Genomic DNA, 25,881 nt, shown 5'->3' with positions numbered 1-25,881 from the left:
GGGGGCAGGAGGGTGCCCGGGGTTCTGTGCCCCGTCTCCCTGCTCCAGCCGCCGGGCCGAGGGGCGGTAGGCACTCAGGGCGCACACACCCTACTCGCCACTACTCCAGACCACTCCCGCCCTCGCAGGGGCGCACACATAGGCGCACCCCTGCTCTCCGGGATGCGCGCTCAGAAAGGCCGGCCGTCCCTCTTCCGAGACTCTCTCACCGGGGACCTCCAGAGCCGTGGGCACAGGCACTCACACACGCACGCACACAGACGCCTGCGCCTCCTCCTCTAACCCGCCTTCAGGAGTGCTCACACGGCCACACACGTATCCGTGCACACGCGTTAGCACACACAGCTGTGGCCGCGTGGACATCCTCAGGCAGGAGGTCTGGGCCACACGGACATGAACACACACACACACATCTGGCACACACACAACTGCCTCACTTCCAGGCTGACTTGGCTAAGTGTAGACAAAGCCCCTCTCCCTGCCCCACCTGTACCCCACCCTAACTCCCCAACTCCAGACACCAGAGCATTTTAGAAGTGGAGTTTGAGGCATCTCCCTGGCCCATCCCAAAGCAACCCTCGAGGGGGAGGAGGGAGGGAGTAGAGGGCTTGTCCTTGGAAGGCTGGGTGGAGGAGTTGGGGTATGGAAGTCTTCACCCCAAGAAACTCCTGGGTTTGGGAGCTAGGAAGTCTAGTTCTTGAACTTCCAAAGTTCGTACCGGGAGATTCAACAGGGCAGCTGAAGTCCCATCCCAGCTGCCCAGGGAGAGTGAAAGTGCTGTGGGGACCTTTGGCCCAAAGAGAAAGTGCTTTGCCTTGGAAAGACTGGGAAGTCCCTGCCCAGGTGCGCCCAGAGAGGCGGTGTGTCCAGCCTGCCATCTCTGCGGGCATCTGCTGTGTGTGGGTTTTTCTTTGAAGCTGGCGGTGACTGTACTGCCTATGCATGTGCTCTGGGCTGCGTGCCTGTGTGTGTATACATTTGTGAGCACATGGGAAGGGAAGTCTGCAAAACTGAGTCTATTAGTACGTCCATTTCTTCTTGTGGGTCCCAGACAGTTCGTGTATTGAGGGTCTCTATACCGTGGGTCCCGGAGAGTTTGTGTATTGTGTGTGGGCATTTCAGAATGTGACCCCGAAAGTGCACTTGGGAGGGAGCATCTGTGGAACTGGATGCGTGTCCCTGTGGCTGTGTATCTGTGAGATCACTGTGTCCGTGGACCTTGTGATGGGAAGTGGGTATTTCCAAGTGTTTGTCTATCCCTGTATGGGTCAGTAGCAGTGTGTCTCTGGGTATCCTGCGTCTATGAATCGCGGTCTGTGTCTGTCTTTAACAGCATAGGCATGCGTGTGTATCATTTTATGTTAGAACTGACGGTGGGAGGGTGGAGAGTGTATTCAAATGTGTCTGCATATCTGTGTATAGCTCCATGTGGAATTGATGTGTGTTGGGTGGGGTGTTTGTATCTGTGTATGTGGAGTGTGGGCATCTGTGTATGTGAATATATCTTTGAACACTATATGTTTCTCTACCCAGTGTTATTCTGTGTCTGTGGTCTGTGGAGGAGTGTGTCCCTGGGTGACACTGTATGTGTGTCTTCCCAGATTGCCTGCCATATCCACACTTTCCCTAACCAGCAGGGCAGGCAGCCAGAGGAGCTCCGGGGTGCCATCTGTGAGGGCACTTTCTGTCTGTCTGTGGGAGGGGGAGATGAGCTGATAAGGTTTATCTGCCTACACCAGCGCCATGCTGAATAACTGCTCTAATGAGGTGGCCTCTCTGGGACCACCCGCTCCCAAAACCCCAGCCTCATTGGGGGGAGGGGGGAGGGGAGCCAGTCCTGGGGCACCGGAGCACACCCCCATGAACCCAGCAGGGGCTGTTTCTACAGGGCCTTTCCTAGTTCTGCCCTGTTTCCTTGGAGGGGGTTCCTGGTCTCACACTCCCCAGCCCAGCTGCCATCTCCCGGCTGGGCTGGGCCAGTGAGAGCTGGCTGCAGCCTCCCAGCCTCTGGTCAGCGGTCAGGAACACGGCTTGAGAGGGCAGGAGACATGGGGCCCTCTGGGGTGGATGGAGAGACATGGAGAGTCTGTGATAGAAAGGCTCAGAGAGATAGGTAAGGGGGACGAAACGGGGAGACACAAGGACAGATTTTAAAAAGTAACAGTGATAGAGGGACTGGTGTGGGGTGGAGGGGTGGGTTGGGGACGCACAGGGACAGAGAGAAACAACTAAAAAGTGGCAGAAAGGGTCAGAGAGATGGGAAGAAAAGCAAAGTGTTAACCAGAGAGAGACACGGACAGAGAGACAAGAGAGAGATAACAGAGAGGATACAGAGAGGAGAGAGCACGAAAGGACAAAAATAGAGATGAGAAGAGAGAAAACCCAGAGAGGCTCGGAGACCTTGGTGGGTGGAGGGAGGGAGGAGAAAGGGCCCCAGAGAGAAGGAGGGGAAAGTGGGGACACGAAAGATGGGCTGGGCGGGGTGGACAGACTGAGACGGAGGGACAGCCAGGGGCCCCGCGCCGAGAGCCCACGAGATCACTCAGGGCGTCGGGTGGGCCGGGAGGGCGTGAGCGGAGAGCCCGCGGGCCGGGCGGGGCCTTGCGGGGCACCAAGGCGCGGGCGGCAGCAGCGGGCAGGGGGGTCCGCGCGGGGCTGCGCCACTGTCCGGGGTAATTTTTCATCTCGGCCGGCTAATCTTTGTTCCCGGCGAAGATAATGAATAGCCAATCGTTATCTGCCCGGCTCCCGGAGGCTGCCCGAGAATGGGGTTGTACAGGGCTGGGAATTGTTTCCAAAGTGCCGCGGAATAAATGGTGTTCCTTATCTCTGCCTTCCAGATTATCAGAGCCCTTTCAGAGCGCGCACAACAAATGCGCCCGCCATCGAATGCATCATTTACCACCGCAGATCCGCGCGTTGATGGGCAGGCAGATAGCCGTCTGCGGGGGGCACTCGGGCGCCTGGTGCTGTGCCGCCTGCCTGCCTGCCTGCCAGCGGCACCCGAGTGTGAGCCCCCGGGTGTGCCCGACGTGTCTGGACGGGCAGGCGGGTGTGCCAGTGAGTGGGCACTGAACAAGCAAGGGCGTTAGTGTACACGCGGGCGCTTCGAACAAGTGGAGCGCTCACGCTGTTTGGGGATGGCCCAGGTGAGGCTGCTTGAGGAAGGGGTGTCGCACGTGACCGTGTGGGCATTCATGTCCCTCAGGGTGAGTAGACACGTGTGTGAAAGAGCAGCTGTGCAAGCGCGCGGGCACAGGTGTGTGTGTGGGCGGCACTGTGAGTGCCTTCATGAGTCTGCCCTCCGCAGCGCCGTCTAGGGGTGCACACAGGAGGTGGTGTCGCCTGCCGCCAGGGCGGGGGTGTATGTGTACCTTCAGGCATGGGTGTGTTACAGGGGCTCGGGGCCACGCGTCCTCTTGGGCATGCCTGTGACTACCAGGAGTGTGCACCCAGCGTGGGGCTTGGGGTGTGCACAGATCTGCGTGAGGGTGCTTGTGTCCTTGTGTATCTGTCATGTGTGCTACGGGGCGCTGCTAGCGGGGCCAGGGGGCAGGGGCCTGTCCCTGTGCCTGTTTGGGGCTGGGGGCGGGACACACGAGCTGGCCACCGCCAGGACAGAATGGTGCGTGCGGGTGTGATAGACGCCGCAGTGGAAGGAGTGGTTTGTGCCGTGTAACAGGAGTGCTTGTGACCCAAACGGGGTGTGGGGGTGTGTGAGGCAGAGGGGTCTTCCGAAGAGTTTGGCAACACCCAGGGGTCCCAACCCGCCTCAGTGGGACGCCCTGCCAGGGGCCCCAGAGCCTCGTCGCTCTGCACCTGGCGTAAGAGAGACCGGAGCCCAGCCGCCAGAGGTCCCCGCGCCGTGAGTGACACGCGCCGCCGACAAAGGCTGTATTTTTCCGGGCTCGCGCCCCGCCCGTGTGCGCGCTCCAGAGCGTGTGCGATGATCCCCATGGCGACGCAGATAGCGCCGCAGCCATTTTCCCTATCTCCCCGGAGTCTATTATAAGGCGGGATTAGCTCTTCTCCAAGCAGGTCAAACCCAAAGTCACTCTCGGCCCGGCGACCCCGGAGCGGCGGCCGGTGCGCAGGCGCAGAGCGCCACCTGGCGGCCGCGGGTCTCCGACCGGGGTCTGGGGAGACCGCCGCCGGGGTGCGAACTGCCAGGTTGGAGAGGTGGACCGGGGTCCCTTCCTCCAGGAGCTGGGCTCTGCAGAGCGGGGGGCTTTGTTCTGCCACTGCTGTGCCCCCAGGGCCAGGCTGGCCCTCAGTAGATGCCCCATAACCGTTTGTGGAAAGGATGGATGGACCAGCAGGAAATTATAGACGTGCCAACTGTCGACGTCACACAGCTTAGTTGGCAGCAAGAAATCATTTATTAGAAGTACCCTCTGAACTTAGAGTAAAAGCCAAACTCCTTTGGAACATACATAACAGGGCTTGCTGACCCCTCAGACCCGGTCCCTTTCTCTCGCCTCCTTCCTGTTCTTTGGGGCCAGAACTCTCCCAGCCCAGGACCTCTACCCAGAGTCACCCCCCACCCCCGAAGGGAAGTGTTGCCCTCCTCTGCCTCACTTTTCTCGGTCTATTCTATGTATTTCTTTTTTTTTTTTTTTTTTTTTTTTTTTTTTGTGTGGTTTTTTTTTGTGTGTGTTTTTTTTTTTTTTTTGTATTTCTTTTATAGTGAGTACTTAGCACAATGTAGAAGCGGCTTGTCTGCTTGCTCCCTGGGGGGAGGGGGTCTGTCTTGTTCCTCACAACAGCCCAGCGGCCGGAATCCTTTGGGGACAAGGGAATGAGGGCAGATGGGCCGCACCCGGCACCTTCTCTTCACCGTTATACCATCCCACCACCCACGCCCTGGCCCCGGGGTGCCTGGCTCCACTGACCTGCCGCAGCCTGCAAGTCTGGGGTCGGGGGCTTGAGGAGAGAGCACCGCGGAGACCTCCAGCAATGTGTGCCCACTGTGCCTATGAGGGCAGCGACAGCCCCGTCCTCAGGGTGCCCGGCCTCTCTCCCCAGGCCTAAGCCCCCGAGACTTCACTCATAATACAAGGTAATTATACCAGCGTTGTCAAGAGGCGACAATGATTTATTGCTGCGCGGGGGCTCGGACAGCACGGTGTCTAGAGCCAAGAGAAGGCCACAGCCCGAATGGGCTTCCAGGTGGAGCTCGACCTGCCCATCTCCCTCTTCAGGGGCTAATCGGGCACCAGGCCAGGCCCACCCGGCCACAGGGCTCTGAGAATTAGCTCCCTGCTCCTCAGGAATGCCCCCATTCTCTCCTGGAAGTAAGTAGCTCAGGATCTAGGGCCAGGACTTCCCCAACACACACTACCCCTCCTGGCTGGGTGGCCTTAGGCAAGTCGCTCTCTTACTCTGAGCCTCAGGTTGGCCCCCGGGGTTGTTACGAGAATTACTCATGAGCATGTATTTAAAAAGAGTTTTGTAGCCCAGCCTTTGAAAATTGGCAGCCCAAGTCTCAGGGGCTCATGCAACAACTAATTGTTAACGATATTCTGAAGTGGGAGATTTCACATAAAGAGACTCATTTCCAGCTTCTCTTGAAAAACTGGCTACCCTGGGCCCACATCCTGCACAGTGATGCCATAAGGGACTTGGTATCGTCTGCCCTGGTGGCCCCAGGGTCTCCATCCACCCAATTCAGGCCCCTGGGTCAGGGACATGTCCCTCATAGAAATACTGGGTGCTGTGGCTGTGCTGCTTTCGGCCTTCCTTCTCTGCACACTTTGGGGGTATTTCCAATATCTTTCTCCCTCCAGGTACTGTAAACCACTTAGTAATTGGTTAGTTAATAAGTCCAATCGGCACTTTAAAATGGTGTGCTAAGCCACACTGTTTTGGACCCTGGGTATACAGTGTTGAAAACAATGGCTATGGTACCCATCCATGGATTGCCTCAGGGAGCAAGCCGACTTGACATCAATTAATACATTGTCACAAACTGTGATAGGAACTGTAACGGGGAAAGACCACAGATGTACAAATATTGAACCCAGGCTTTTTTGCAGAGACCTACTCTGGGCCAGGTCCTCTGCTGAGAGGTCAGGGATGTGGACTGAGACCAGGTATAGTCACTGTGCAGGCAGCTCGCAGGGTGGTGGAGAGGCAGGCACATCAAGAGATTCTGCTCATGCTAATCTACGGGAATGGGAATCCCAGGTGCCTGCTTGAGGAAAGGCACTTAACCCAGTCTGGGAACATAATATATAAAGAGTGTCTGCAAATCAATAAGGAAAAAATACAATTAAAAAATGGGCAGGGACTTCCCTCGCGGTCCAGTGGTTAAGATTCCATGCTCCTAATGCAGGGGACCCAGGTTCAATCCCTGGTCACGGAACTAGATCCCTCATGCTGCAAATAAGAACCCTCCATAACTAAAGATCCTGCGCGCCACAACTAAGACCCAGCGCAGCCAACTAAATAATTTTTTTAAATGGGCAAAGGTATGAACAGAAAATTCATAGAAAAGGAAATAGAAAGGTCTCTGAATGAAAACATGCTTAATCTCAGTCAGAGAAATGAAAATTTTAAATACATTGACAGGGACTTCCCTGGTGGCCCAGTGGTTAAGAATCTGCCTACCAATGCAGGGCACACGGGTTCGAGCCCTGGTCCGGGAAGATCGCACATGCCGCCGAGCAACTGAGCCCGTGTGCCACAACTACTGAGCCCACGTGCCACAACTACTGAAGCGCGCGTGCCTAGAGCCCATGATCCGCAACAAGAGAAGCCACCGCAATGAGAAGCCCACGCACCACAACGAAGAGTAGCCCCTGCTCCACGCAACTAGAGAAAGCCCGTGTGCAGCAACAAACACCCAACACAGCCAATAAATAAATAAATAAATTTATTTATTTAAAAAAAAAATACGTTGACAGATTTGGGATGAGAGAAATGTTCTAAAATTAGATTGTGGTGATGGTTGTAACTCCATAAACTTACTAAAACTCATTGAAATGTATGCTTAAGTTAACTTTATGGTGTGTAGATTGTACCACAATAAAGATGCTTAAAAATAAATAAATTAAAAACTACTTTGAGATAACATTTTATACCTATCAGTATTAGCAAGTATCAAAACGTCTGGTTACATATTATGTTCCTGAGGGGGCGGGTGTCAACTGATGCACTCAGGGTGGCGTGGGAAATGTGACACTGTTACAAATGCACTTACGCTTTGAGCCAGGAATTCCATTTATAGGCCTTTATCTGATAGATAGGCTCTTACACTTGTGAAATTTGTAAGGAAATTCATTGCAGCCTTGTACATTATGGCACAATTGGAAACAAAAGATGCTCACGTGGAACAGACTCTTAAAAATATACAGCCAAACAGTGAAGTGTTGTGCTCCTGAAGAGGGAGAGAAAGAAAGAAAGAAGAGAAAGACGGAAGGAAGCAAGAAAGAAAGGGAGGAAAGAAGGAAGGAAGGAGAAAGAAAGGACGGAAGGAAGGAAGGAAGGAAGGAAGAAACAGAGAAGGAGGGATGGAGGGAAGGAGAGAAGGGGAGAAAGGGAGAAAGCAAGAAAGAAAGAAAGAAAGAAAGAAAGAGAAGGAAAGTAAAAAGAAAAGAAAGAGAAAAGAGAGAAAGAGAAAGGAAGAAACAGAGAAGGAGGGAATGAGAGAAGGGGAGAAAGGGAGAAGAAAAGGAAGGAAGGAAAGTAAGAAAGGAAGGAAGGAAGGCAAGAAAAGAAAAGAAAAAGGCAGCTCTTTCTGTAATGGATATCAAATGATCCCATTTGATATCCATTTGATATCTGCACCCTTAGGTGCAGAAGCCTAAGATTGGTGTGATTAAAAATGGGGATAAGGAGAGAAGATACATACAGATTTGTGTACATATTTATAGAATTTCTCTGGATGGAAAACAGAAGAAACTGTTAACAACGGTTGCACCGACAAAAGGATCTAGGTTTGTGGGGCTGGGAATAGAGAGAGGAGAAAGGCTACTGTGTAAGATTTGATCACTGTTGAAATTACACAGATGATAGTTAGATGGAGATTGAGATAGGGATAGATATACACACACATATACATATATATATCCTATATAAAAAATAAAGATTAAAAAACAAAAAGTTTTTTGATTGAAAAATAAAGATGGAGAACCTGCTGTATAAAAAAATACATAAAATAAAATTCAAAAACAAAAAAATAAAGATGGAGAGGCACAGAAGTTTGCCAAGAAGGTAAGTGGAGGAGAAAATTCCATCACTGGCTGGAACACAGGGAAACAAGAATTCTCTGGCCCTCTTGGCTGGAATGTAAATTGGTACAAGTATTTTGCAGAGTACTTTGGTTGTATCTAGTAAAGTTGAAGATATAAATGCACATGACCCAGCAATTCCTCTTCTAGGCATTTGAGAAACCCTCCCACATGAGCAGAAGAGATGCAGACAAGGATATTCATGAGGCACCATTAGTTAAAAAAAAAAACTTTATAAAGAAACTCTGGATGCGAGCTAATAGATTAACCAAGAGTGGGCCCTTCTTTGGATGGAACGCTGTGCGGTGGTGACGTTGTGTGAATGGATATGAAGCACGATGCTTCAGTCAGAGGAAGAACTGGCAGAATTTTAAACACAAAACAGAACTGTATGTTCTTTATGGAAATGAAGCACATGAAGTAGACGTATAGAGACACAAATGAGATTAAATCTTCTGGAAGATTTCAAAATAAGATCTGGGAACTTCCCTGGTGGCACAGTGGTTAAGAATCCACCTGCCAATGCAGGGGACACAGGTTCGAGCCCTGGTCTGGGAAGATCCCACATGCCGCGGGGCAACTAAGCCTGTGTGCCACAACTACTGAGCCCGTGTGCCACAACTACTGAAGCCTGCACACCTACAGCCCGTGCTCCGCAACAAGAGAAGCCACCGCAATGAGAAGCCCGCACACCGCAACGAAGAGCAGTCCCCTGCTCACCGCAACTAGAGAAAGCCCATGCACAGCAACAAAGACCCAACGCAGCCAAAAATAAAATAAATAAATTTATTAAAAAAAAAAAAAGATCTGGAAGAGAGCAAGCCAGGCCATGTTCTCGGATGGGAAAACTTAATACCATAAAAATGTCAATTCTCCCAAATGTTCTGCACAAATTTAACATAATTCAAATTAGAATACCAACAGGGTGAATTTTTAAAAACTGGATAAAATGACCTCAAAGATTATGTGGCAGAATAAATGCCTAAGAATAACCACGGAAAATTGGAAAAAGAGTAACATGGGTTTTTTGCCTTACCGGAAATAAGAACATACTATAAAGCCACTATAATCAAATCAATGTGGCATTGGCAGAGGAACAGACAATGGAAAAGAACAGAGAATCCAAAAATAGATTCCAGTGTACATGAGAACATAATATACGACAAAGGTAGTATTTCAGTTCGGTGGGAAGAGGGTAGATTGTGAAATAAATGGTGCTGGCACAAGTGAACCTCCATCTGGCAGAAAATGAAACTGGACCCCGCTTAGATATATCCAAACGAATTCCAGATGGATTAAAAATGTAAATGTAAAAAATAAATGACTAGCAATCTTGCAAAAAACTCTCGGAGGCGACACGTGAGACCTGGACAGAGGAAGTGCAAAGGCCAGAGGGTGGACGAGCTCAGACACTCCTGGAAAAGGCACTGTCCCACGTGGCTGCGCAGGGAGAGGCCCAGGTGTGCCCAGAGCTTCCCCAAAGCACGGTCACGTCCACTGCCATCTTCAGGGCTTTCTGCCACACCTCTTCACCTCCTGTGCTGTTCGGTGATCATTTTCTTTAAATCAATTCATGTCTTTATAAATTAAATTGTTACTAAAAGATAATTTTATATCACTGACAAAATGATGGGTTCAATGGGCTAGTTATATATTTTCTGAATCACATGGAAACAAATGTATTGACTATTAAGATGGAAAAACCGGACTGGAGTTACCTTGGTGGGTGCGTTACATTTGCATTTTGGAAGTCATTCTGCCACCTTGTGAGCCAAGGTCACAGGGAAGTCCCACCCCCCCCACACCCCCCCCACCCTCCCCCCCCCCCACACACACACACACACACCTGCCTTCAGTCTGTTATTCCAAAATCTGGCCATTTCCCAGCGTCAACACAGCTACTGCCCTGGTCCAAGCTGCCAAATTCTTACCTGGAAAACTGCACTAGCTTCCTTTTTTTTTTTTTTTTGCGGTACGTGGGCCTCTCACTGTTGTGGCCTCTCCCCTCGCAGAGCACAGGCTCTGGACGCGCAGGCTCAGCGGCCATGGCTCATGGGCCCAGCCGCTCCGCGGCATGTGGGATCTTCCCGGACCGGGGCACAAATCCGCGTCCCCTGCATCAGCAGGCGGACTCTCAACCACTGCGCCACCAGGGAAGCCCTGCACTAGCTTTCTTGATGGAAGCCTACAAATTCCCTACTGTCCACTCAGACCACCGCAGCAGAGGGACCCTGTGAAAATGTGAGCCTGGTCTTCCTGGCTCCGAGGAGCCCACACCACCTGGACCCTCGTTACACCTTGGATCTCATCCTGTTGGCTTGCTCACATCTAGCCCATCTGGCTTCTTGGCTGCTTCTCAAACACACCTGGCACACATCCACCCCAGGACATTTGCACCTGCTGTTGCTTTGGCCCAGATGTCCACGTGGCTTCTTCACATACTCCCTGAGAGACTCCCTAGACCACTTCCTGGTGGGGGCCAAGCCAGCTGTGGGTGACAGCCAGGGTGCAGATGGGTCCTTACAGGCTTTCCAGAGAGAGACAGACAGAGACTGCAAGACAGAGAGACAGGGAGAGCGAGAAACAGCCATGGAAACAGGGCCGGTTTCTGCCTCCACTGCCCTCTGTCCACTCTCACTATGGGCACAGCGGCCTGCAGTACCACATAACAAGGCAAGGCTGGGGGAGAACACGGCTGCTACTTCTTAGTAATCGGGCCTTCCAAACCCTGGCAAGGGGAGAGGAGGTGACCACGCAGTGCACACGACCCACAGCACATCTCAAGGTTTGCTAGCAAGAACCCTGGGAAACGTGAGACAGAATCACCGTATTCTTTTTTTTTTTTTGCGGTACGTGGGCCTCTCACTGTTGTGGCCTCTTCCGTTGCGGAGCACAGGCTCCGGACGCGCAGGCTCAGCGGCCATGGCTCACGGGCCCAGCCGCTCCGCGGCATGTGGGATCTTCCCGGACCGGGGCGCGAACCCGTGTCCCCTGCATCTGCAGGTGGACTCTCAACCACTGCGCCACCAGGGAAGCCCAATCACCGTATTCTTTACACCAGCAGTCCCCAACCTTTTTGGCACCAGGGACCAGTTTCACAGAAGACAATTTTTCCACGGACCGGGCCAGGGGTGGGGGCTGGTTCAGGTGGTAATGGGAGCAATGGGGAGCAGCAGATGAAGCTTTGCTCACTTGCCCACCACTCACCTCCTGCTGTGCGGCCCGGGTCCTAACGGGCCGTGGACCAGTATCGGTTCACGGCCGGGGGTTGAGGACCCCTGCTTTACGCCATTGGAGCAACGCAACTCCTAAGTATGCACCCAAGACGCAGGAAAACACGTCCACACACAAACGTGTGCACTCATGTTCATGATGGCCCCAAAGTGGAGACGACACAAATGCCAACCCATCAGCTGAGGAATGGATCAACAAACTGTGGTCTGGAGATACAATGGAATATTACTTGGCCATAAAAAGGAATGAAGGCCTGATATATGCTAAAACATGGAAAAGCAGATTAGTGGTAAGTGGCTTTTAGTCTGTTCAGAGTTGTGCAACCGTTACCACAATCTAAGTTTAGAAGATTTGCATCACCCCAGTCCCAGCCCCTGGCAACCACTAATCTGCCTTCTGTCTCTGCTGTGGACGTTTCATGTACGTGGAACCACACACTCTGTCTTCTGTGACTGGTTTCCTTCACTTAGCGTGATGTCGTCAAGGTCCATCCAAGTGGTGGCGTGTTTGAAACTTCTCCGTGAGTTTCTTGGGCGGCCAATTCAATTGCCCCGGTTCTGCTCCCTGCCCGCCCTGCCATGGCCATGTCTGCGGTGGGCATTGGAGCTCTTCGTCTCTTTAGTAAGTAACCAGCTCCTGACGGTGCCGATTCTAGACATTAAACATTCTTTAGGCTTAGAGATAACGTCACGTAGTCTTGTTTTGTTTGTTTGTTTTTGCGAGTTTGTTTTTACCAGGCTCGGAGTTTTTTCTGGCAGTGCAACCCCATCAAATATTTATTTGGTTTTCCCCTCTCTTTATTTCTTTATAAAAACATATTGTGAAATACTTCAGGTACACAGAAGTACCTGAATAATATAAAAAATACCTGTGTAATCAACACCTAGCTGAAGTGTTAAAACACCACCAATACAGTTGAAACACAAGAATTCACTACATACTTGAAGAAAAGGAACAACTTTTTTTTGTAACTTTGAGGTAGCGAGGGTTTTTCTAAGCATCATGCAGAAAGCAGAAAATATAAAGGATTGATTCACTGGACTACAAAAGAAGTTTCAACTTCTGTATAGTTAAAGGTGCTATAAACAAACTTAAAAGAAAAACAATAGACTGGGAGAGAGTATTTGCAATGCATATAAGGAAGTAACAGTCAATATCTGTAATATGCAAAGTATTCCTAAAAATCAATAAGAAAAAGGCAAATAACTCAATAGAAAAACACGCCATTCACTCAAGAAGAAATATCATTGTCAATAAACATATGAAAAGAAAGCATGCCCTCATCTGCAATCAAATAAATGAAAATTAAAAACAACAACGAGATACCATTGTTCATTTAACAGACTGGCCACTCAGACAAAAAATTACACAAGCAACAAGAGTGATAACATCTATTGACTGCGAGCCCATGGGAAGGTAAGCACCCTCCTCCACTATTGGTGGGATATAAATTGATACAGCCTTTCTGCAAGAGCAATTAGCTGGAAGCCATCTAAATGTAAAGTGTACATACCCACAACCACACACTTAGTAACAGATCATGCAGAAATACTAGCGCGTGAGAAAATAAATGTACCAACATCATTTGTAAAGCAAAAATACTGCAAACAGCTTAATACCCATAAAAATGAACTGGTTAAGTAGATTTTGATACAGCCATTACTCGGCTTGTTATGTAGCTTTTTAAATGGATGAGTTACCTATGCATGTGCTGATGGGGAACGCTGTCCACAATTTATTTCAAGTGGGGGAAAACCAAGTTATAGAATAATACATATATTATAATCCCATTAGTATTTTTAAAAACCCTATATGATAATCGTGTATGCATTCCTTAAGGTTCTCTGTGAGCAGCGTTGTTTGAATTGTAATAACAGATGTATTTCTTTTGTAATCCAAAAACAAGAAAGAACTTTTAAAAACCTAATAAAGAATGTGTACTAAGTATCTGACTTAAAAATAATAAAGACGAAACAAAGCCACTTCAAAGGGCTCAGCCTGCCTTTTTGTGTTATTGTTTAGATGAAGATATTTCCATTTATTAAAGCACACTATTTAAACAAAAAAATAATAATAATAAAGACGAGGTCTATTTTATTATTTTTCTTTCATAGATTGTGCCTTTTGTGTTCTAGTTAGGAAATCTTTGCCTAACTCAGTGTCACAAAGGTTTTTTAAAATGTTTTTTCCTAGACTTTTTTTTTCTTTTAATTAATTAATTAATTAATTTATGGCTGTGTTGGGTCTTTGTTGCTGCGCACGGGCTTTCTGCATTTGCGGCGAGCGGGGGCTACCTTCCTCTTCTCATTGCAGTGGCTTCTCTTGTTGCGGATCATGGGCTCTAGGCGCGCGGGCTCAGTAGTTGTGGCTCACGAGCTCAGTAGTTGTGGCACACGAGCTCAGTTGCTCCATGGCATGTGGGATCTTCCCGGACCAGGGCTCGAACCCGTGTTCCCTGCATTGGCAGGCACATTCTTAACCACTGCGCCACCAGGGAAGTCCCTCCTAGACTTTTATAAGTTTTAGCTCTTAGGTTTAGATCTCTGATCCCTTTTGGATTGTTTTTGAGTATGGTGCAAGGGTTGGCACTCATTTTTTTCCATAAAGATATTTAATCGTTCAACCACCATATGTTTAAAAAGCAGTATTTTCCCCCATTGAATTACTTTGGTACGTTTGTAAAAAATAAAAAAGCCTCTCAACCGGGGGGGGATAAATTGGGAGATTGGGATTGACATATATATACTACTATATATAAAAGATAACTAATAAGGACCTACTGTATAGCACAGGGAACTCTACTCAGTACTCTGTAATGGCCTATATGGGAAAAGAATCTAAAAAAGAGTGGATATATGTATATGTATAACTGGTTCACTTTGCTGTACACCTGAAACTAACACAACATTGTAAATCAACCATACTCTAATAAAAAAATTTTTTTAAATCAATTGACCATGTAAGTGTGGGTCTATTTTGGCACTCTTCTTTTTCATCGATCTACAGGTTTATCCTTACACCAATATCACACTGTCTTCATTGCTATAGCTTTATAGAAAGTCTCGAAATCAGACTGTGTAAATCTTTTGACTCCGCTCTTTCTTTTTTTCAAGATTATTTTGGCTCTTCTAGGTCCTTTGCTTTTCCATATAAATTTTAAAATTCGGTTGTCAATTTCTCTCTTAATAAAGCCTATAAGATTTTTTTTTTTTTTTTGCGGTACGCGGGCCTCTCACTCTTGTGGCCTCTCCCGTTGCGGAGCACAGGCTCTGGACGCGCAGGCTCCGGACGCGCAGGCTCAGCGGCCATGGCTCACGGGCCCAGCCGCTCCGCGGCATGTGGGATCTTCCCGGACCGGGGCACGAACCCGTGTCCCCTGCATCGGCAGGTGGACTCCCAACCACTGCGCCACCAGGGAAGCCCCAAGCCTATAAGATTTTGATTTGGATCGTATTGAATATATAGATCAATTTAAGGATAATTGACACCTTAACACTATTGGGTCTTCTGATTTATGAATATGGTATGTATCTCCACTTAGTTAGATCACCTCTAATTTCCATTTATAAGGTTTTGTAGTTTTATTTTAGATTTTTTTAAATCGAGGTAACATTGCTTTATAAAGGTTTTGAAGTTTTGAGTGGACAGGGCTTACACATATTTTGTTAAACCTATCCCTACGTATTTTGTCTTTGATGATGCTGTAAACTGAGTTAATTTTAAAATTCTATTTTTAATTGTTCATTGCTAGTATATAGAAATACAGTGCATTTTTGTATATTGATTTTTATTCTGAAAACTTGCTTATATTCACTTTTTAGTTCTAGCAGCTTTTAAAAAAAAAATTCCTTAGGGTTTTCTGGGTATACAATCATGTTGCCTGCAAATAGAGACAGTTTTCATTTCTATCTTTGTGCCATTTGTCTCTTTTTCTTGCCTCGTTACACTGGCTAGGATCTTCAGTGTAAATGTTGACCAGAAGTTGTGAGAGCAGACATCTGTGCCTTGTTCCTAATCTTAGCATTGAATCTTTCACCACTGAGTATATTAGCCATAGGTTCTTCACAGACATACTTCATCAGACTGAGGCGATTCTCTTCCATTCTTAGTTTGCTAAGAATTTTAGTTGTGAACTTGTGTTAAATTTTGTCAAATGCTTTATTTGACAAATGATTATATGGTTTTCCCTTCCTATTCTACTAACGTGGAGGATTACATTAATTGATTTTGGACTTGAAATCAACTTTGCATTCCTGGGATAAGCCCCTTGCGGTAATGATGTATTATCCTTTTTGTACATTGCTATATTCGATTTGTTAAAATTCTGTTAAAGACTTTTGCATCTATGCTCATAAGGGATTTTGGTCCATAGTCCTCTTTCCTTATGATGTTTCTGTCTGTTTTATGGCATCTTATGAGAAATGTTTCTTCCACTTCTATTTTCTGAAACAGTTTGTGTAGCATTCATATTAGATTTTTAAAATGTTTTCTTTGTGGGAAGGTTTTTTGGTTTTTTTTTTTTGCGGTACGCGGGCCTCTCACCTTTGTGGCCTCTCCCGCTGTGGAGCAGAGGCTCCAGACGCGCAGGCTCAGCGGCCATGGCTCACGGGTCCAGCTCCGCAGCATGTGGGATCCTCCCAGACCAGGACACAAACCCGTGTCCCCTGCATCGGCAGGCGGACTCTCAACCACTGCGCCACCAGGGAAGCCCACGTGGGAAGGTTTTTAATGACAAATTTAATTTCTTTCATTTATATAGATTTATTCTAAATTTCTATTTCTTCTTGGATCAATTTTGGTAATTTGTGTCTTTCAAGGAAATTGTCCGCTTTATCAAGGCTGTCAAATTTATTGGCACAAACTTGTTCATAATATTTCCTTATAATCCTTAAAATATCTGTAAGATCTGTAGTGGTGTCTCCTCTTTCATTCTTTTTTCTTTTTCTTTTCTTTTCTTTTTTTTTTTAAAGTTTTTGGCCGCACCATGTGACATGCGGGATTTTAGTTCCCCGACCAGGGATCAAACCCATGCCCCTTGCACTGGAAGCACCGAGTTGTAACAACCAGACTGCCAGGGAAGTCCCTCTTTCATTCTCGGTACTGGTAATTTGTATCTCTTCTCTTTTTTCCCGATCAAGTTCATCATAGGCCTATCAATTTTACTGATCATTTCAAAGAACCAGCTTTTGCTTTCACTGATTTTATCTATTGTTTAATTTCCCACTTCATCGATTTCTTCTCTTTTTTATTTCCTTTGATCAACATTTTGGGTTTAATTTTTCTTTCTCTAATCTCTTAAAGTTGGAGCTTAGATCAAGCCCCAGACTGAGAAAAATGTATATGTCTGGTAAGGGTTTGTAACCAAAATTTATTTTTTAGGACAACTCCTACAACTCAATAATAAGACAACCTACCTGATTTTTTAAAGTGAACAATTTGAACGGCCACTTCATAACATGTTGGCCAATAAGAATATGACAAGATGCTCAACATCACTTGTCATCAAGGAAATGCAAATTAAAGGTAGTATATACCCACTAAAATGACTAAAGTTAAGAAGACTGACAATATCAAATGTGGAAGATGACACAGAGCAACTAGAATTCTCATACCTTGCTGATGGGGACGCAAAATGGTATGTCACTTGGGGAAACAGAGATGGCTAAAACCAAGTCAGTCAGGCCAAGCAACATGAATCCCAGGACTTCTGTTTAAGCATCTGGAAATAAGATTCACTTTCCCACTGAACTTTTCAACTTGGAGGTGTTCGTCCAGAACCGTTGCCGCTAACTTGCCACCTGAGACAAAAGCCTGCCTGAGGGCTTCCCTGGTGGCGCAGTGGTTGAGGGTCCGCCTGCCGATGCAGGGGACACGGGTTCGTGCCCCGGTCCGGGAAGATCCCACATGCCGCAGAGCGGCTGGGCCCGTGAGCCATGGCCGCTGAGCCTGCGCGTCTGAAGCCTGTGCTCCGCAACGGGAGAGGCCACAAGAGTGAGGCCCACGTAGCGCAAAAAAAAAAAAAAGCCTGCCTGAGAGCAGAGTCTCAGAGAGAAAACCAACAGGGTTTTGATGACATGATTTAAGCCCCTGCATCAAGCCATACCTAAAGACCATGCTTAGATTTTTCCATTTCTTGGAGCAGTATCTCCTCCTCCTCCTTCTTTTTTCTTAGGAAGGTTTGGGATCCCCAACTGCTCTGATGAATCACAGAAGGGCACTTGGTAAGTGGGTCAGCCCCGTACACGTGTATGAAGTCATTCCTGCTGGATGGGGCTGCAGATGGCGAGTCCTGGATTTGCTCTGCCTGGAGCCGGCGCAGTCAGCGGTAACCTCTGCTGTGGGAATTAAAAGGCAATCAGGGGACTTCCCTAGGTTGGGTCCCCAAGAGGTTTGTTGGGGAGCCCTGAGAATCAGCATCTCATGAGGGCAGCAGGGAAGCAGAGCGAAGCTGGGCTGCCATGCAGTCACCACAAAGGCTCAGCCAACTTGCCGGGGGGAGCTGGAGCCGGGGTGGTCCTCAGGGCTGTCCAAGTGGAAGTGGGGGGGCTGGGCCTTTAGACCCCTGCACTAGCCAGCCATCGGATGCAGGCTGCCCCCAAGAAGGGGTCTGGCCTTGGGAGAGACGGCTCTCTTTAGCTGCAAGTGACGGTCTCAGCTGGGAGCCATCGGCAGCCAGCAGTGTCCACTGTGCTTCCTGACTCTGCCGAGAACCTTTCAGGAAGAGGGAGTGTACATGTCCTCGCTCCGCACGCGGCTCTGTTTTCCCAGAGATTGCAGGTTTTTGCTTTGGGAGCATCACGAATCCGTCAGGATCACCTGCCAACCCCTGGAGCATCGGCGCACCTAGAGCGGTGGGCAGAGGCCAGCCTCAAGGCCCTGGTCCGCCCTCGCAGCTGTCCTTGGCCAGCGGCGCACAGCCTGGTGGACTTCCTGTCTCTTGCTCCGTCAGCGGTGGACGCCCCTCTCCCCGCTCTTAGAACGACCCTTCCTCAGAATTCGCTCTGCCGTGCTGCACCTCGTGCACCGTGGGGCCTCTCCCAGCAACGCCCGCAGGATGCTGCCCTCGGGGTGATGTGCGCAGGTCTCCCTCCAGTGTGACTTTGGGGCCTATCTTCCCTTGAACACCAAGAAGAGCTCTTGGCAGGTGCCAGTGTCTCCTCAGAAGTCCACACCTGCTGGGGCTGCTCCGTGGACTTGACAGCTCCCCGTTCTGGCCAGAGGACAGTGGGGCCCTGGGAGCGCCCCTGAGGACGGAGAGGAGCAGGTCCTGCGGCTGACAGGTCCCGGGCAGCGCTGTCAGCGTGCTTCACTCTCAGACTTCCTCCGGCCTCTGTGGGAGGCCTGGCAGTGCCAGCCGACACGTGTGGCACAGCGGGCTGGGTTGCAAAATATATCCGGCATGGCAGTTGGTGAAAGAGTTATGCAATCGCCACCAACTTACGGAAACCACCGCGAGGCGCTCCTGGGAGGAGAGGAGCCTGGCCGTGCCATGCCAGCCTCAGGCTCGGGGTCCACGTTGGCCGTCCAGAGGGGCCCAGACTGGGGGGGGTATCAGGAACTGTGATGGACCTTCCCTGAAGTCGCCCTGGGTACACGTGACCACAGGACCCCATGACGCTGGCATCTCCTCCCCTGAGGGACCCCGGGGCTCCTCTCTCCTTCACACTCTACAAGCTCCAGAAGACTGACCCCTCAGACCCCCAGACACCGAGACAGGAGGTCCCACCTTAGAGAGGGACGGGGCCGACCTGGGCAGGGGGGCTGGAAGGGACAGCTGGAATGCGGAGGAGGCTGGGGACGCCTCCTGTAAGGATCAGAAGTGGCTCCGCCTGGAGAAGGTCCAGGCACCAACCCTCTAAGTCTCTTCAGGCCTGTCCCAAGGTGGCGGAAGCCTGTGGCATTCGGGGGACAGGTGGGGAAGTCCCAGGGAGACAGATCGCAGCCCTACGTCAATGAACGCCCTGTTCAGAGCTCTCACGGGTGGGATGGGGTGACCAAGGGAAGTGTCCACCACACACGTCTCCCTGCTGGGCGTCACAGAGGTCATCCTAGCAGTGTGTGCTGGGGCCACTCACCCGCACAGGCCATCCCTGAGAAGCCAGGTGAGCAGTAGACCCCGCCAGCTTCCCTGAGCTTCCACATCCCGTCCACCACCGGGGAGTGGACCCAGGATGGGCTTTGAAATCAAGCGCACCTGGACCAGCTCTGCTACTTCCCCTCTGTGTGACCCCGGGAAGCCATTTACCTTCTCTGAGCCTAAGGCCTCTCCTCTAAGGATTACATGAGCTGAAGAACATGGGACCCCAGGCACACAGTTCTCAAGAAGAGGAAAGTTGGTTTAATTTTTTGATTATTTCAATCTCACCAGCTGACCACATTAAATCCTTAGACTGAAACCTCACACTTCAGGCTCACCACCTCCAAAAGTGGCTTAAATTGACACCAGGTGGGAAAGCATCCTTGGAGACCTTCAGGTGCCTTTTCCTTCTTCTTCGGGAAGGCTAGCTATGACTGAAGCTCTGTAAGTTAAGAGCTCTATAAGTTTGTGCGAAACTTCAATGCTTGCACTCCCACCAAAGAGGGGATTGTTAAGTAGCTGTTTATTATACTTTGCATGTTATTCTGCTCCTTGATTTTTTCCCTCGAAAACTTTCGAAAGCAAAAAGTGTGAGTCGGCTACTCTTTGGTCCCTTGCAGTTCCATGTGAACTCTAGAATCAGTTTTTCGATTTTTACAAGGAAGCCATCTGCGATCCTGATGAGGACTGCGTTGAATCTGTAGATCAGTTTAGACGGTATTGTCACCCAAACGATATTAAGTTTTCCGATCCGTGAATATGGAATGTCTTTCCATTTATCGAGACTTTATTTAGTTCCTTTCGACAATGTTTTGTAGTTTTCAGACTCTACATTTTGCACTTGTTTTGTTAAATTTACTGCTGAGTCTTTTATTCTTTTTTGTGCTATTGTTGACAGAATTGTTTTCTCTGTCATCTTCAGATTGTTCTTTCCAAGTGTAGAGAAATACAACTGATTTTTGTATATTAACCTTGTATCCTGCAACCTTGCTGAATTTGTTTATCAGCTCTAATAGTCTTTGAGTGGTTTCCTAAGGATTTTCTATATACAATGTCATTTCATCCGTGCATAGAAATAATGTTACTTCTTCCTTTCCAATACGGATGCAATTTTATTTCATTCAATTGTCTAATCGCCCTGGATAGAACCTCTGGAACAATGCTGAACAGAAGCGGCAGGAGTGAACACTCTTGTCTTGTTCCTGTAGTTAAAGGGAAAGTTTCCAGGGTTTCACCATTACCTATAAGGTCAGTGATGTGTTTTTTTTGGTAGATGCCCTTTATCGGCTTGAGGAAGTTCCCTTCTGTTCCAAGTTTTTTTGTGCTTTTATCTCGAAAGCGTGTTGCATTTTATCAAATGCTTTCTGCATCTATTGAGATGATCATGTGTATTTTGTCCTTCATTCCATTGATCGATTTTCAGATGTTAAACCAAATTTGCACTCTTGGGATGAATCCTGCTTGGTCATGGTGTATAATTCTTTTATATATGTTGCTGGATTCGGTTTGCTAGCATTTTTTTTTTTAGGACTTTTGCATCCATATTCGCAAGAGATATAGGTCTGTAGTTTTCTTTTCATGTGATGTCTCTGTCTGCTTTGGGGTTCAGGGTGAAGATGGCCTCATAGAATGAGTTGGGAAGTGCTCCCTTCTCTTCTATTTTTTGGAAGCACTTGTGAGGAATAGGTATTAATTATTCTTTAAATGTTTGGTGGAATTCACCAATGAAGCCATCTGGCCTTGGGCTGTCTTTCTTTGTGGGCAGTTTTTTAAAAATTATGAATTTTATAATTTAATCTCTTCACTTACTATATAGGCCTATTCAAATTGTGTATTCATTCTTGAGTCAGTTATGGTATTCTGTGTCTTTCTAGGAATTTGTTCATGTCATCTGAGTTATCTAATTTATCAGCATGCAATTGCTTATGGGATGCCTTTATAATCCTTTTTATTTCTGTAAGGTCAGTAGTAATGTCTCCTGCATTTCTGATTCTAGTCATTTGAATTTCCTGTCATTTTGTCTTGGTCAATCGAGCTGAAAGTCTACTAATTTTCTTGATATTTTTCAAAGCACCAGCTTTGGATTGTCTCTGTTGTTTTTCTAATTATATATTTTCTGTGTGTATCCTGTCCTTTAGTTCCTCTATTCCTTCTTTACTGCTTTCGTCTGCATTAAGTGTAGGTGGCATTGAAATTTCTTTAATGACACTTTCCCTGTATCTTTTTGAGGTATTTCCAACAGCTTCAGATGTACACTAACTTAATTCCAGTGAGACATAGGAACATTAGTCCTACATCATACTCCCTTTTCCTCCTTGACCCAACGCCATGTTACTACAGTTATTACTTTATATAATTTCATATCTGCCTCCCCCGCCACCGTCTATCCCCCTCCACGGAGGCCCAGGTCCTTCCACAGAGGCACACAGGCTCAGGTGTGGGGCTGATATGGACCATCACCAAACTTGGATTACACACCTGTCAGTAAAAGCAGCTCAACACCCATATATTTATTCACGCCTTATATACTTGGCAACACTACCTGCATTTCCTGTATCAATAAGGCTTCATAATTCCTCTTTTTAGACGAAGGCTTAAATAGAAATTCCCTGATTCTCTTCCCTTGTCTTTTACGTCTGCTTTGGAGACCTCGGGCGAGGGTATGGGTGCGATGGGATGCGGGTGGGGTTGGGGCCACGGCCTGGACTCTCCTTGCCGTTGCCCGCAAGTTGCTTTCCAATATTGTGAGTAAAAGGAGGGGCCCTGCCAGGGGAGGTTGGCTGATTCACCCCATGGAAATATTGGCGCCCTGGGCTGGGGGGCAGGGTGGGCCCAGTTTCCAGGAAGGGCTTGGGCAGGAAGCCAGGCAGGAAGGGGCTGGGAGTTTCTGGAAAGGCGGTCTGGAGAGGCCAGGCCGGGCAGCCCTGGGCCTCACCACACAGTGCAGCTGGCTTCTTTCAGAGATGGGGAATCCTTGGCACTTCCTGGCACATGCCAGGGATGAGGGAGGGAGGGAAGGAGGTTCTGGGCCCGAGGACAGGACGGGGATGGTGGGCCGCTCCTCAGCAGGCCTCCAGCAGGTGTGGCCGTGGACAGAGAGGAGAAGGTGGGAGGGCTCACGGGGCAGTGACTGGGGGCACCTGGCCCTCGCTCTGAGCCTTCCCCGCCCCCCGCAAGTTATCCTGTCCGAGGAGCTGCACTTCCAGCCAGGAGGGACCTGACATAGGAAGGGATGGAGAGGGGGCCACAGGGGCGTTGCTTGGTCAGGGGCAGGGGCCAGGTTGGAAAAATCCTTGGGCAGAGAATCCACTGACGGGTGGGCAGGTCCTGCTCCCCGAGGGCCCCGTCTCCACTCTGTGCCCCATGACACTTAGGCCCGGCGGTGCCTCCTGCCTATGTTAGTTAGATAAGATATAGGACAGAAATCCAGACTGAGGGAGGTGCGGACAATATAGAGGTCGTTTCTCTCCCAGGACTAGCCTGGGCAGAAGTCTTCCGGGGCTGACAGGGTGGCACCATGTGTCAGAGACCTGGTTCTCTCTGCCTGCGGCTCCCCGGCCCTGCGAGGTCGCTGCCCAGCCCCCGTTCAGGAGACAGCCTGGAAGCTGCCCGCGGCCACGCCCACCTGAAGGGATACAGGCCGTAACATCCCTCAGAGGGTGGTCCCCCGCTTCGCTGCAGCTCTTACCACCCAGAAATAGCAGAGCAGCTGTGGGGCGGCTGGCAGCGTCCGCCACGCACCCCCAACACGCGAGCCCACACACAAGGCGACTTCTCCCTCCAAACAAGACCCCTGCCAAACACTGAGGGGAAGCCAGCTTAGGGGTCGTCATGACAGGAAGGCAAACGGTCCAGCTCTCCTGAAGCCTCAGTATGGCTTATGGCCTCTTGTCCCCCGGCCCGGGTCGCCGCACCCCAGCCTGAGCACGAGGACCTGACTTTGGCCTCCGCCATCCGTCTCCTCTGGGCACCTGAGGTTCAGCCCTGAGTCCGCTCACCCACTGGGCCAATAGTCAGTGAAAACCTCCGAGCCGCAGCCTGCGGTCGGGGTCCTGCCCCTCCGGACCCTGTGCTCCAGGCTGGTCCTCCGCGCACACAGCAACCGGTTCAGGGTAGAGAGGCCAGTCCAGCCGGTCCGCTCAGGCGGCTCCAGGACTCAGGCAGGCAGCCCAGGCCAAGGACGCGAACCCGGGAGAACGCGGGCCCCGGGTGGGGGATGACAGGGTGGGCCATTCGTCACACCGCGGAAGACCGCACCGAGAGGACCCGACAGAGAAGGAAAGGGGCCCACGAGTCGCAGAAGGCCTGTCTCCTCTGGTGTCTGAGCCCCAGGGAGCAAGGGCTGCCCTGGCGGGAATGTTCGCGGAGGCTGGTTTGCTGCTGCCTGCGATCCAAGCGGGCGGCTGTCCACACAGGGCACCAAGGACGCCTGGGCCTGATGGGTGAGAGGACGGTGCGAGGGCAAAGCCGTGGTGGGCGGGCTGCCGGCTTGAGTCCCGCCCTCGTCACGCCACCTCCAGACCGAGATCCACCTGCCAGAGCCGCCGGGGCCGTGGGGGGTGAGGGGGGCCGTGGCTCTTGTAACTGACAACCGAGCTGAGAACTGGAGGATGAGGACACAGCCACGGGAGGGTGTGACGGAACGACAGTCCAGGGAGCGCACAGCGGCGGGACGGCTGGGATGGAGCAAGCAGGGGGAGGGGGAGGCGACGGGTCCCAGAGGAGGGCTGGAGGGGGCGTGGAAACTCTCACAACCAGAACCCGGGATTAACCAGACGCAGCCTCCACCTGCCACGTTCGCTAACAAGGCTCTTGCCATTAATTTGACAAATGAGCGAATAATGTGTTAAAATTCAGGCCTTCTAAATTCTGGTTCCCCACGAGGGCAGGAACCAAACACACCTGGCACCAGGGGCCAGACAAATAGCCGGGGAGGAGACCAGACTCAAAGACAGGAACCACTGGTTGCCAAACGCCAGACCGAGGGGCCAAAACGGGGCCTTTCGGACAACAGGGAGGGGAGGGCACGGAGGGGGGTGAGGGAGAAAACTTCCAGAGGGTTCCAGGTCAGATTCTAGATGAAGCAGGACTTTTCTGTGGCAAGTGACAGCGACCCAACCTGAACTGGCTTAATTAAAATGGGCACCGCTGACGTAAGTACCTGGAAAACCCAGAGGTGGGTTAGGCCCAGGTAAGAGGGTTCCAGACACCATCACTGTTGCCCCGCTCGGCTTCTTCCCACCTGTCAGCTTAACTCACCTCCTCCGATGGCTTTACTCTCCTCCCGGTAGAGATGGCTGCAGCAGCTCCAGCCCTTACTTCAGGAAACGGGAATGTCTCTGGTCGACTTTGGGTCATGCCCATCTCTGAGCCCCTTGCTGTGGGTGTGGGGAGCAGGAAAGGCCCCTGTGGCTGGGGCGGGGGCTGAGGTCAGAGGGGAGGGCCGGGGAGGGAAGGCCCTCCCCCTGAACAACACGGGAGCCTCGGAGGGTTTGGAGCATAGAGGAGACGTTGGTTTGAACAGGATCCTGCCACCTGAGGCTGTTTGCCAGGTGGAGAAGAGGCTGTGGTTGGGACAAAGGGGGCCGAGGAGGGAGGTGGGGGCCCAGGGAGGGCCGAGACTGGGTGGCGGCAGGGGTCCGGGGAGGGGGCTGCATCTGGGGAAGGTGAACCGGCAGGATTTACAGATGAACTGGATGAGGGGGAGGGAAAGAGATAATCGCATGCGGCTGAGAAAAGTGGGGCACGAGCTCGTAAGAAACTTGCTGTGGGCTGTGAGTCACCACGGCGGGCTGTGTGCAGCCATGGCACCTGTCTGGCTTGGCGGCACCCACAGAAGGGGCTTCCTGGTTCTAATTAGCAGGTGGTGGTGTGCCCGTCTGCAAGAGGCCAGTTCCCGCTGGCTGGCCCACCGAGGACGGCCCGCTGGCCCACAGGCTCCTGCGAACTGCCCCCTCACCCGTGGCCAGGAGCCCAGGGCGGGGCTGGGCCCACAGCCGGGGGTGAGCGGGGGGTGTTTCTCTCTGGAGAGAAACATGAGGGACAGAAAGCAGAGGCTAGTGTGTTTTTCAGGAAGGAAATCTTCGCCGCTCTAACAGTCTGGGAGTCTCGGCTCGGCCCAGCAGTCCGGCCCAGCCAGGAAGCACCCCTCCCCCGCCTTCGGGTCAGAGGCAAACAGTTTTGAGGCCAGGAAGGGAAGAGGTGAGGTGAGCATCAAAGCAGCTGTGGAATCCGGGGGCCGGTCGGCCGAGGAAGGGGGTCCTCGCCATCTTACATGCTGATGGTGACTTCCAAGCCCCCAAACTGGGAACAGGCCCGCTGGGGTGGGAATGGGGCGGG

The 25,881-nt window shown here is 50.4% G+C and overlaps 1 protein-coding gene across 1 annotated transcript in view; it reads left to right on the top strand.

The window, feature by feature from the left end:
* Window positions 1-25,881, top strand: part of EEFSEC (eukaryotic elongation factor, selenocysteine-tRNA specific) — a 225,482-nt gene that overhangs the window by 197,658 nt on the left and 1,943 nt on the right. The window lies entirely within an intron of this gene.

Source organism: Neophocaena asiaeorientalis, unplaced genomic scaffold (genome assembly GCF_003031525.2).
Source record: "Neophocaena asiaeorientalis asiaeorientalis breed wild unplaced genomic scaffold, Neophocaena_asiaeorientalis_V1.1 scaffold433, whole genome shotgun sequence".
Lineage (NCBI taxonomy): Eukaryota > Metazoa > Chordata > Mammalia > Artiodactyla > Phocoenidae > Neophocaena > Neophocaena asiaeorientalis.
Note: the sequence above shows the minus strand (reverse complement) of the source record. Positions and strands in the feature narration are given on the sequence as shown.